This window comes from Thunnus thynnus, chromosome 14 (assembly GCF_963924715.1).
Source record: "Thunnus thynnus chromosome 14, fThuThy2.1, whole genome shotgun sequence".
Lineage (NCBI taxonomy): Eukaryota > Metazoa > Chordata > Actinopteri > Scombriformes > Scombridae > Thunnus > Thunnus thynnus.
Genome location: NC_089530.1, coordinates 9,630,365 through 9,641,865, shown reverse-complemented (window position 1 = coordinate 9,641,865; position 11,501 = coordinate 9,630,365). Strand labels below are relative to the sequence as shown.

Sequence of the window (11,501 nt, the reverse complement as noted above, 5' to 3'; positions counted from 1 at the left end):
ATCAACCATCATCCATCACACATACATGGATTTGTAACTGTACCAATATTAGGCCTATTTAAACCTTAAATAACAGTAGAAATTAGTTCATTCAACACCACTGCAAAAATTCACCTTAACAAGTCATTTAGTCAGTTTTTCAGTCCTATTTCTTCTTAAAAGTCAATATTGAGCAAGTGGCAATGGAGTAACACTGCACTAAACACAAAAAACAAAACAACAACAATTCAGATTTAAACATTTATTCACACGGCAAAACCTCTACCATGGTCTTAAAAAAGGCTTTGTATTGCACACACAAAATTACCTACATGTTGCTGCCTACTCTGTCCTGTCAGATTGCAGACACTTAAAACAAAGTGGCATGTAGTTTGTTTAGTATATGATGCAACTGACAGCAAGTCAGTAATGATACAGCAAGACAGCAGTAATAATGTGTTTTTTTAGTTTCGGTTTATAAGCTTTATTTGTTTTTCCTCCAGCTAGATGAGAGTAATGCTGGTTCAGCACGGCGTAAACAGCCCACAGGGGCTCATTCTTAAACATAGTCCTCCTCCATAAACTGATCTCACCGCAGGGCTTTGGCTCTCCATCCCAGCAGTCCTCTGGCCCACATGACAACGGGAGGCCTGTTTTTCCCCCGCAACATAGCAACACCGCCCAGAGCTAACTCTGACCCTTGACAGTCAAAACATATTATTGGCCCAGGTGACAGTAGCTTTACACTAAGCAATATAAATACTCCAGGGGGAAGGATGCTGTAAGTGTTCAGACCAGCTGGTGAACTCACAGATTTGAATACGGGAGGGGAGATACTACATATTTGATTTGTTAAAAAAAATTTGAACAAGAAATTGTAAACAAAAGAGAATGTGAGCTCAGGGCCATGAGAGCTGCAGAACCAAATGTTTGAGTCTCATATTTCAAAGCCAAGGAGATGGTGCAGGCCTCAGCTGGGCCACATCTACTGTAAGTCTGTTTCATCTTGACATTTTTGCAAGGTTAAAGACTCAGCAAAACAAATCTGCAGCCCCCTTACACCCGGGCTTTATCCAGCCAATCTATAGCCGCAGGAAGATGGAGTTGTTCTTTTTCATTATCGCTGCAGGGGTTTGAGTCATTGTGGAAGACTTCTGGCCCACTGTGGCGCCACTGCGCCAGCATAAGTCACACAGAGATAGAAAAGAAAGCAGGATAGGTACTGTAATTCACCACCATGTCCTTACACCTCCTTCAACAGGGTCTGTTGTTTGTCCTCAAAGACAATGTGCCTGTGTTTATATGCCCTCATACATATCAATTACTTTACAACTTGGGCAGTGTCATCCTCAAGGTGCTTGAAAATTAGGTTTCAATGTCAGCTGAGAGGCACATTCCAGACCAAAATAACGGAGCTTTCACCTCCAGGCTATTCAGCCTCTCCGTCAGCACGCAGTGACTGAAACTGAAACCCTCCCATCTAAATAACAGTGAAATCCAGGCTTACACAAGCAACGTGTTCCTCTTGCATCAGCAAATGAACTTTTTCCACATAACAGTTCAGCTGTCAGCAACTATGGTGAGTGTTTATGAGGAAAAAGAGGAGGGGAAGCGAAACCTCTTGGTGCCTCTTTGTTGCTATAGAGCACATGGAGGATTGGATTCCTGAAAACTCGGACAGCAAAAATGGCGTCACCCTCACTCTGAGTCAGAGACACAGAGTGTGCCCTGGATGAACTTCCTGTTTCAGTCTGCCACAGATATAGGGTTTCTCCAGCCCAGCCACACACAGGAAGTGAGTCACACTTTATTCACCAGTCATCTGCAGGCTGCAGACTCTTCCAGCCCCAGAGTGACAGGCCGTGGAGGGAGCCAAATTAGCTTCTGAAACTTTAATCTCCTACAACTCAATTATTTAATATCTGAGCCACCCACTTCAAAGGAATACCTCAGCTCCCTCCTCCCTGGCTGCCTTGATGGAGACTTTCAATCCCGTCTCCTGAAGGACTCACCCATTTTATATCTCTACCCTGCGGTTTGAATGACGCTCTGCTGAAATCTTACAGTGCTCCCTGAAATCCGAGATATACTGCACTAATAAACCGCAGTGCATTAAGAGCTGTGGTAGCTGGAGGTGAAATCAGAGTATGAAACTTCATTTTTGTCACCACGTATTCACCCATCGTAATTTTGGATTCCCTGTCCAATTGCAAAACAAAATCATTTGCAGCTGCAGAGTGTAATCTCTTCAGACTCAAACAGGCAAGAGGAGGAAGCAATTATTGTGATTTGGAATGGAGCATGAACACAAAAAACCTAATGGAAATATGCAAAACAAGTTTATGTAATAAATAAGAGATGAATTTTAATGAAGGAAACAGAAGGAAATATATTCTGACAGACGACTGTATTTGTTATGTTTTCTGTAAAATAATAAATGTCCTCTGAAGATATAAATGGTGTTGGTGTACTGCATGATTTGAGATGAGGTCATCCAAATGAATAGGCAGCAAAGGTAAAGAACAGAAATAACCTTGAGATGGGGGTCATAAATTATTTTGGAATTGGCCTTGATTTTTGTCTCACCCAGCCACATAACACATTTCCAGACCTGCATAGCTATTGGCTCTGTAAAAAGTGGATCAGAGAAGTGGAAAGTTAATCCCCAAGACCCTCCCAGCCAGAGACGAGAGGGGGGGGGGGGGGGGGGGGGCTGGCAACTGCAAAGAGGCGCGGGGGTGCTCTCTGTCTCTGTGGATTCACACACACACATCCTGCTGCAGTGACACACTCACAGCCACAAAAATACTGAAAGAAAAATACAGTACAGATGACACTCAGACTCGTGGAGATGTATTCAAAACACCTATGGACACACCCACCAAACTCAATTTGACATTTGAGTCTCATGTAGTATTTTGTATTTTTGTGAAATTATAGAATATAAATGTAGAAGCCACACATAGATGGCGGAGTACAGTCTAGACCTGCTCTATGTGAAAAGTGCCCTGAGATGACTTTTGTTGTGATTTGGCGCTATATAAATAAAATTGAATTGAAATTGAATTCATAAAACCTTGTAAACCTCAGACCCCGGGAGTACTAGATACCACATTGTGGAGGCTAATGAGGATCCAATTGAATAAATAATTGAATGCTTTTAAGCAACATTAACCAAATACATTTAGCTTATTTCTTAATGTTATGTGTCTTCAATGAAGAAAAAAGAAGGGATATCCTAATGTTATCTAGCATCAATGTTAGCCAAGCTACTTTCTTGAAATATAAAATCTTTTATAAAAACTGAGATAAGGCAAGCTCGTGGAACTGTTTCTACATTGTTATACTGCTTGTGGACCCAAGTAGTTCATTAAAATCATATTAACATTACAGAGAGTTGAACATTTTTAATAAACAGTTAAATATAAGTTCAACTATTTGGCCAGCTAGCAGTTAGCCTTAACTGACATTTAACTAAATGACACATTAGAGCGTAATTTATGCTACATTGTCATGAATCCCACTAAATCTTAATTATTTTCATGTGGTTTTTGTTTGTGTACTATGTCATTAATTCTCCTGTCATTTCAGATCCTGCCACTCCCTTTTGCCATGCAATCACCTCATATCTTTCACCTGGTTTTCACTGCCCATCTCCTTACCTGCAGCTCATTCCTTCATTAGTCCCTCAGCATAAATACCAGTCCACTTCCCTTTTGTTCTGCCTGCCCCTTGTCAGATTTGTTTGCCTGAGTGACTAATCTCCCGTTTTGGCCTTGCCTGTTGCAACTTTGTCTATCTCCTTGTCATACTTTTGGGTTCAAACTCGCCAGTACCCGTGAACTTTACAGTACAATCTGGCCAAAATAAACCCAACCAACTCTGGTTCACTCCGGTAGGGGCTGTTGGCACAGGCCAGTCCCATACAGTGTCATGACCAGCAACTTACCTCCATGGCAGGGGGACTGTAGAGATATGGGGAGCAACCAGGAACACATCTTGAGGCTCTTCATTTCGGACCATGGACCAGTTACTGCTCTGGCTCCCACTGCTCTCTGGCTTGATCTTCTCCAGCATCAGATGCACGCTTTCCTCCATCAGAATATTATTCTGGTGCTCCTGGTTCCTGCCGGCAATTCCTCATGCAGTGTTCACTCCCCTTTGAGCTCCAGCCTTCAGCCTTTCCTACAGAGAGATCCCGGGTGGCGTATATTGTCTCACTGCTCATGAGCTGAGCCAAACACTGGGGAACTGCCAAGTGAGAGAAGCTATCTTCCATTTGCTCATCGGTCAAGTTGTTCTCAGCTCTAGAGGGTCTTCAATCACATTACTCCTGGGAAGCAGGCAGCTCGAGGTTTGTTCAACCTGATGCAGGGAGGAAGGTCCGTGTCTAACTACTTCATCGAGTTTCATTTCATGGAGGCAGAGAGCAACTGGAATGCTCATTCACTCTTTGACACCTTCTACAATGGACTCTCTGACATTGTCCGAGATGTCCTATTGGACCTTGATGCGATCGTCACTCTCACCATCCGCACTGCCATCTTTGGGAACATAGGAGAGAGAGAGAATCCTGTCAGCTGTTCCGCAGGCTCCACTTCACCAGTCATCCCATCCTCCAGAGTTCTCTCCTGAATTGGTCTCTGGCACCCTCAGCGACTTCTCAGAGCCCATGCAGCTCAGCCAGATCCATCTCTCCAAAGTGGAATGACAGTGCTGTCTGCAAGAGAACAAGTGCCTGTACTGTGCAACCAAATTAAAACACTCACCCTTCACCTTATCCATGCACCACAACAGCCTCATCTTGGGGTACCCCTGGCTTAGGAAACATAACCCACACATAGATTGGGCTTCGGTACTATTCTGCAGTGGAGTGCTCACTGTCATGCTGTCTGTCTCTGACCTGCCCTGTCATCTGCTTCCTTTCTGCCTGTTTCTGGGTATTTCTGGAGTTCCCAATGAGTACCTGGACCTCAAGGAGGTATTGAGCAAGGCCAAGGCTACCTCATTTCCACTGCATCACCTGTATGGCTGTGCCATCAACCTTCTCCCAAACACTGCCCCCCATAAAGGTTGGCTCTTCTCCTGTCTGCTCCTGAAACCAAGACTACGGAGAAGTATATCAATGATTCCCTGGCAACAAGGATCATTCGCCCTTCCTCGTCCCCTGCTGGAGCTGGGTTTTTCTTCGTGGGGAAGAAGGACAAATCCCTACACCTTTGCAATGACTACAGAGGACTCAATGACATCATCTTCAAAAACAGGTACCCTCTCCTACTGATCTCATCTGCTTTTGAACTGCTACAAGGAGTTACTATATTCTCCAAACTCAATCTGTGGAATGCTCATCATCTGGTGAGGAACAGGGAGGGGGACGAATGGAAGACATTATGAGTATACCTTTTGGTCTTACCAATTCCCCCGCAGTTTTCCAAGGGTTGGTCTGTGATGTCCTCTGGGACTTGCTCTATGTTTGTGTTTTTGTGTACTTGGATGACCTACTCATTTTTTCAAGGTCCAAACAGGAATATGTGTTGCATGTACATCGAGTCATCCAGAGGCTGGAGAACCAGCTCTTTGTAAAGGCTTCAGAAGTGTCTTTCCTGTGATTTGTCATCAACACTGGCAACATCCAGATGGATCTGGCCAAGACTAGGGTGGTCAGAGACTGGTCTTCTCCCCCCACTCACAAGGAGCTTCACTGCTTTCTGGGCTTCGCTAACTACTATTGAAGATTCATCCATTCAGTGGCTCCCAGAATGTTCCATTCTGGTGGTTCTCCACCTCCATGGCTGAGAGGGCTTTTGGTGAGTTAAAGTCACATTTCACCTCTGCACCCATTCTCATCTTCCCAGATCACTCTTGCCAGTTCATTGTGGAGGTGGACACTTTGGACTGGAGTAGGGGCAGTCCTGTCTCAGGAGTCTGCTGAAGATCAGATGGTTTACCCGTGTGCCTTCTTCTCCCGGAAGCTGTCCTCAGCTTCCCCGCCCATCTCCTCACCTGCAGCTCATTCCCTCATTAGTCCCTCAGCATAAATACCAGTCCACTTCCCTTTGTTCTCTGCCAGATTGACTTTCCAACATCCTTCATTCCTGTCTTTTCCTGACCTGCCTGTTTTGACCCTGCTTGCATGCTTTCTGGACCTTGGATTCCCTGCCTGCCCCTTGTTGGATTTGTTTGCCTGAGTCAGTGTTTCCCACAGGTTGAGAATTTACTTGTGATGGTGGGTGGCATGGCATGTAACAGTGCAGTGTGTGACGGTTGGGTTCAGTAGCCTAATAAACTAGTCAAACAAAGGTTTATGAATAACCTTTTATTGCTATCTGAAATTATCTAATTTTGTTTCCCAACAGCCTATTGTCTGACACTTTCATTGTTATAAGAGTTTGCATCCTACCTGTGGTGCTCTTTGGCTCTCTTCATCTTCTTGGCACTTAGGGCTAGGAATCAATTTGATTCTGATTCAGAATCAATTCTCGATTCAAAATTAATTCACAATTGAATGAATAGAAAAGGGGTCTTGCTTCAATATACTAGGTGCAAAAACATTCACTTGTGTACTTAGTCCACTGAAATACAATATGAAATATAACTGGCAATTAATAATAAATAAATAAAAATAAATTGTCCACAGCCTTTTTTATTTTAAAAAGTTAACTGTATTAATGAATTAATCAATTAATTTGAAAGCATCTTACAGTCTCCTGCCTATATGAGAATAATAAAATGAGGGGGAGGTGGAGTCAGGCGCGGACTTTACTGTTAAGCAAGGTAGGCAACTGCTTGAGGCCCCCAGCTAAAAGCTATAGTTCGGGGCCCCAGCTATGGATTTATTATGATGTTTGGATATGAAAAATATGTTGCTATTTTAACTCATTGTACCACAAAATAATTTACAGAGGACTTACTTCTACTTCGAAACATTGTACTACTACATTTACCTGACAGATACATGTTACTGGTTATGTTGCAGATTCAGATTTTACTCATGAAATATAACAAATAAAATATGATGCATTATTATTCATTAACTATCCAGCATTATATAAGAATTAGAAGCTCCACCTTGAACACAATTTAAGTACATGTAAGTACATTGTGATGATAATGTCTCTGTTCCACTCTTCACTTTTAAGTAAAAATTTGAATACTTACTTTTACTGTGCGGTATTAATAGTTTTACTTCAGCGAAAAGTTTTGAGCACTTCTTCTACCACTGACAATACCAAAAATCCCAGTTAGAGAGAGAGTGAAAATAAAACAAGACAGAGTTTGCCTGGGGCCCTCAAAACACTAAATTTGCCTGTGGGTGGAGTGCTCTACTGTGTTATTAAAGTTATGTCTCCAGCAGTGGAGAGCAGCCTCTCTGCTGCACCGTTAGCTCCAGGGAAAGCCATCATTGTCCAAGGCGCTGAGTTATTTTCTTCTTCTCAGAGTTGGTTTAAGTTGTTTGATGCTGCGGTGTGTGTTGGTCAGCTGGTCTTGTTTGTTACTGCTGGAGTTCACTGCTCCGCTAATGATAGTCTCTGAGTGACGGCGTAGAAAGTTCACAGTATATTTCAAATTCGTCCTGCAAAGTTAATCATTTAGTCATTAAATCAAAATATATTTGCTACCTTGCCTTTTTTGAAGATGAACTCTAGCATGTGCACGCTGTAGAATGCCCAGGTGCTGCACTGCCCTCGCAGTTGAGTTTCGTCTTTTTTTTCGTCTTTTTCTGTTAACATCACTTTATTAACAAATCAATTTTTGACATTTGTGATTCAATTCAGAACTGTAGGAGATAAGAATCAAGATGCTTATGTAGGCTGAAGGTCTGCTGGTCTGTGTGCATCATTAAATGACAATTGCACGTTTGGGATTTTATCTACCAGGGCGGGTCTTAATCTACCTGGGCCAAAGTAGAGCCTATGTATGGGAAACACTGTGAGTGACTGATCTGCTGGTTTTGACCTTGCCTGTTGACTAAGTGAACTAAACTCTTTTTGCAACTTTGTCTATTTTTGGGTTCAAACCTGCCAGTACCAGTGAACTTTAAACACAACTTATTTTGAAATGCTCACGCTAAAAAAACAGGCATGGTTAAAGTGCAAAACAAATGTCTAAATAAAAAATGAATGCTGAGTCAACCTCGGCTAGTCAAAGTTGGGTCACAGTAGACCGCCTAGGCACAGTGCTGTTACATCCTTTCTATTAACCCCTTAAAAATGAACGGTTATTTTTTATACGAATCTAATATTAAACCTTTTTGTGGCAAAAGTTGTTTTTTTTCTTCAGGTGATAGAACACCCAGCTTTCTTACTGAACCTGTTTATGAGGGGATTTTTAAAACTATAGTCTAGCCTTGGTACATAATAACCATCTTTCAAAATGGTAAACAGGAACAACCATGGCTGCCAGCATCACATCATATCTGGCACCATCCGCCTGGAACAGATGGCTTTCCAGGCAGACTATATTAAATGTACCTAATGAGCCAGAGCACGCATGATCTCATGCTAGCCTACTTCCATTCTTAATCTCTCTACATCATGCACGTGTGTAAGTGAAAAGTCCCGCCAGTATGTGTGCACTAATTCGGCGGGTGCATGCATACAAATGCAGATGTGTCTGTACGGGCGGAGGATGCAGGATATTCTGCGCTCTCTTAAAAGCCTTTTCTAAGTGGAATGACTCTATCAAGGGAACAATGGGTATTCTGAGCCCAGCAATGTGACAAAGGTTCACACTGACACGCTTTCCTAAATTAGGCTGTTCATGCACAGGAGGGAAGTGAGTCCTGCTCCTATTCTTCTCCTCTACTCGAGGGTCATTGTGTAGACAGGAAAGGCTACAGAGACATATGACTTGACATGCTCTCTAAAGTAGGTTAAGGGCACTCTACTTGCAAATGTAAAAAAAAAAAAAAAAAAAAAAAAAAAAAAGAGGAACACTATTTAAACGGTGCATCAAAGAAAAATGATGCTGTGGCATGTTTAAGTCAAACGATTCTTTTATTGTTATGAGTGACACTAAATCCTGAAGGGTCCGGATAAATTAGGGTTTATTGTCACAGAGGGATATATTGTCATGGTCAAGCGTTAACAATTACGTTGACAGTTTAGACATTTAGTTGATGGTTTTATTCAGTGATAAGCTAATAATACCCAGATCGCCAACAATGGAGGCGACCTAAAGTGTGCATCTCTCTGAGGAACAAGTCATCTATCTATGACAGCTGGTGAAAGAAACACTCCTTCCTCTGCTCCACCTTTTCACCTCCAAACATGGAGGGACCTTCATCTTGTGAAAACCGAGACCTTAACTGATGTCATTATGAGATAACCTGCATTACGTCAAACCCTGTTTTTCTACAATGCATGTTTTCCCTTCACATAAACACAGGCTACTCATGAAGACATTGCAACACCGCGGCACAGAGCTGCAGATTTGAACAGAGAGGCCTTTGAAGGAGCAGAGTTGGGGCCTCCTCAATTCCACCACCTTCCCTCCCCGGCCTGAACTCCCACCGCACAAGTCTGCTTCCAGGAAACCAGCTGTTGGACTGAGGAGAAGGGAGGAGGTGATATTCTATATCAGGGCTGTGAATCACAGTTCCATGCTCTGTATTTTTCCTATGGTGGTTTGGCTGCCTGGCTGGCTGGCTGGCTGAGCGGCTGGCAGGGCGCATGAGGAGGAATGTGTTATGGAGCGGGCCCCAGCCCTGAGGGACTGACTGGGAGACTGGGACAGGGGGTTGCTGGGTTATTACATGGCCCCGGGGGTGCTTATTTAAACCAAAGTCCTGTCTGGACTATTGCACTCAAACACTGTTATTGTACTGCAGCTGCAAGAGACACAAAAGCAGAGAGTTGGAAATAGGGAGGAGGAAGAAGAGAGGGAGACAGAAGGAGAAAGAGAGAGTTATCGTGGGAGGGGGAGAAGTGGGAAGAGGGAAGGGAGAGAGGAGGTCTGGACAATGTCATCCCTCCTTCCCAGGAAACGGCACAAACAATAAGTAAAAAAGGGAGCAAAAGAGGGAGCAGAGCAGGGACAAACCATAATTAGGAACTGGATGATGAAGGTGCAATGCGAGTGTATAGAGTTAAAACTGGAACTGGAACAAACCCACATTGTAAAAGTATCTGCAGGCTGTAGGTGCAGGATGTTGGAGGTAAAAACAAACACTGCAAGTGTGCATATTTAGGCATGACACACGTTTCAAATAGCATCTGGCCAGGAAAGATTTATCATTCAGATGCCCAACAAAGAACAACATCTAGGCAATCATTTTAATGGAAGGAGATGGATTAGTTTTAGGGATGGAAAGTTGCGCGTCATGCAAGACTGGGAGCTGCTAGCATCAGCGGGGATCAGAGCTGAGTATTCGTGCAAAGTGAGAGGAAAACTCGAAGAGCCTGGCCCACGCTGTGAAATGGCGGAAATCCTGGTCTGATTGTGCAGCCGTGTTTGCTTGTGCTCAGACAGCTCCTAGGAAAGGAATGTGTGGCCTACATTCCCTCTCAAGCCCCCGCCTCTGCTTCTCCAGCACCAACACTCACTGTCAGCACAGCAAAGTTTAAGAGGCTGCATACCAAAAACAACAAAGGACGGAAACACTCGAAGCACACGGTTCTGACTTACTGGCATTTTCGGGGGGGGGTTGACAAGGACACAGTTTACAAAACAAAAACAAAAAAGCAACCAGTTGCTCTGCAGGTTTGAAAGCGCTGCTATGCAGTCATTTAAGTCTGGCAGAGGAGGCAGGAATGGGTTAAGTCTACTGCAGAGAGAGAGAAGAGGGAGAGGAGTGGAGGTATGGGGAGACAGAAGGGGTAGGGGTGGGGGCAGGCAGGGAGAGCGTGTGTGTGTGTGTGGGGGGGGGGGGTCAGCGCTGCATTCAGATGAAATTAAATGGAGGCTAAAGTGCTGACTCATTGCGTTCAGGCCCCTTATTACCTGCTCCGTCACCCAGGCTTTATGGGGTGGGCTGCCAGAAGAAGACTAGGGGGATGCAGTGGCAGGCAGGCAGGCAGCCCTCATTTACAGGAACCCTTCTGGAGGCAATAACACCGCAGTCAGCCAGCCAGCCCCGCGGCTCACCTGCACTCTGTACTCCCCAAAATCACACACACACACACACATATCCCCCACCCCTCTCATTTTTGGCTAAACAGGAGGAAGCCTGCTTTTGCTACTAATGAGACATCAAGGGGAGCTGGGGAATCTGGGCTTGCTTTGTACAGGCTGGTCTGGTAGGCCAGTCTGTCATGCTTTGTGTGTGTGTGTGTGTGTGTGTGTGTGTGTGTGTGTGTGTGTGTGTGTATGTGTGTGTGAGTAAAAAGCCTTTGTTTGCTTTTCTGTACTTCCTTGTGATGGAGTAGTGCTGTGGTTAACACCACAAGCAACGTGATAAATAATATGCTGAAAGTGCATTCATCTTATACACAGAGAAATGTTGTGTTTGTATAAAAAAAGTTGTCTACGGCTGAACTTGCGTGCATCATTGCCTTCAGCATCTGATCACATTCTCACACCAT

The 11,501-nt window shown here is 43.9% G+C and overlaps 1 long non-coding RNA gene across 1 annotated transcript; it reads right to left on the bottom strand.

Moving 5' to 3' along the window:
- Window positions 1–226: 226 nt before the first annotated feature.
- Window positions 227–6,034, bottom strand: LOC137196807 (uncharacterized). The gene is made up of 2 exons (XR_010931324.1): window positions 3,792–6,034; window positions 227–3,759 (listed from the first exon to the last, which is right to left on the bottom strand). It is a non-coding gene; the product is annotated as an uncharacterized lncRNA (long non-coding RNA).
- Between the last annotated feature and the right edge of the window lie 5,467 nt (window positions 6,035–11,501).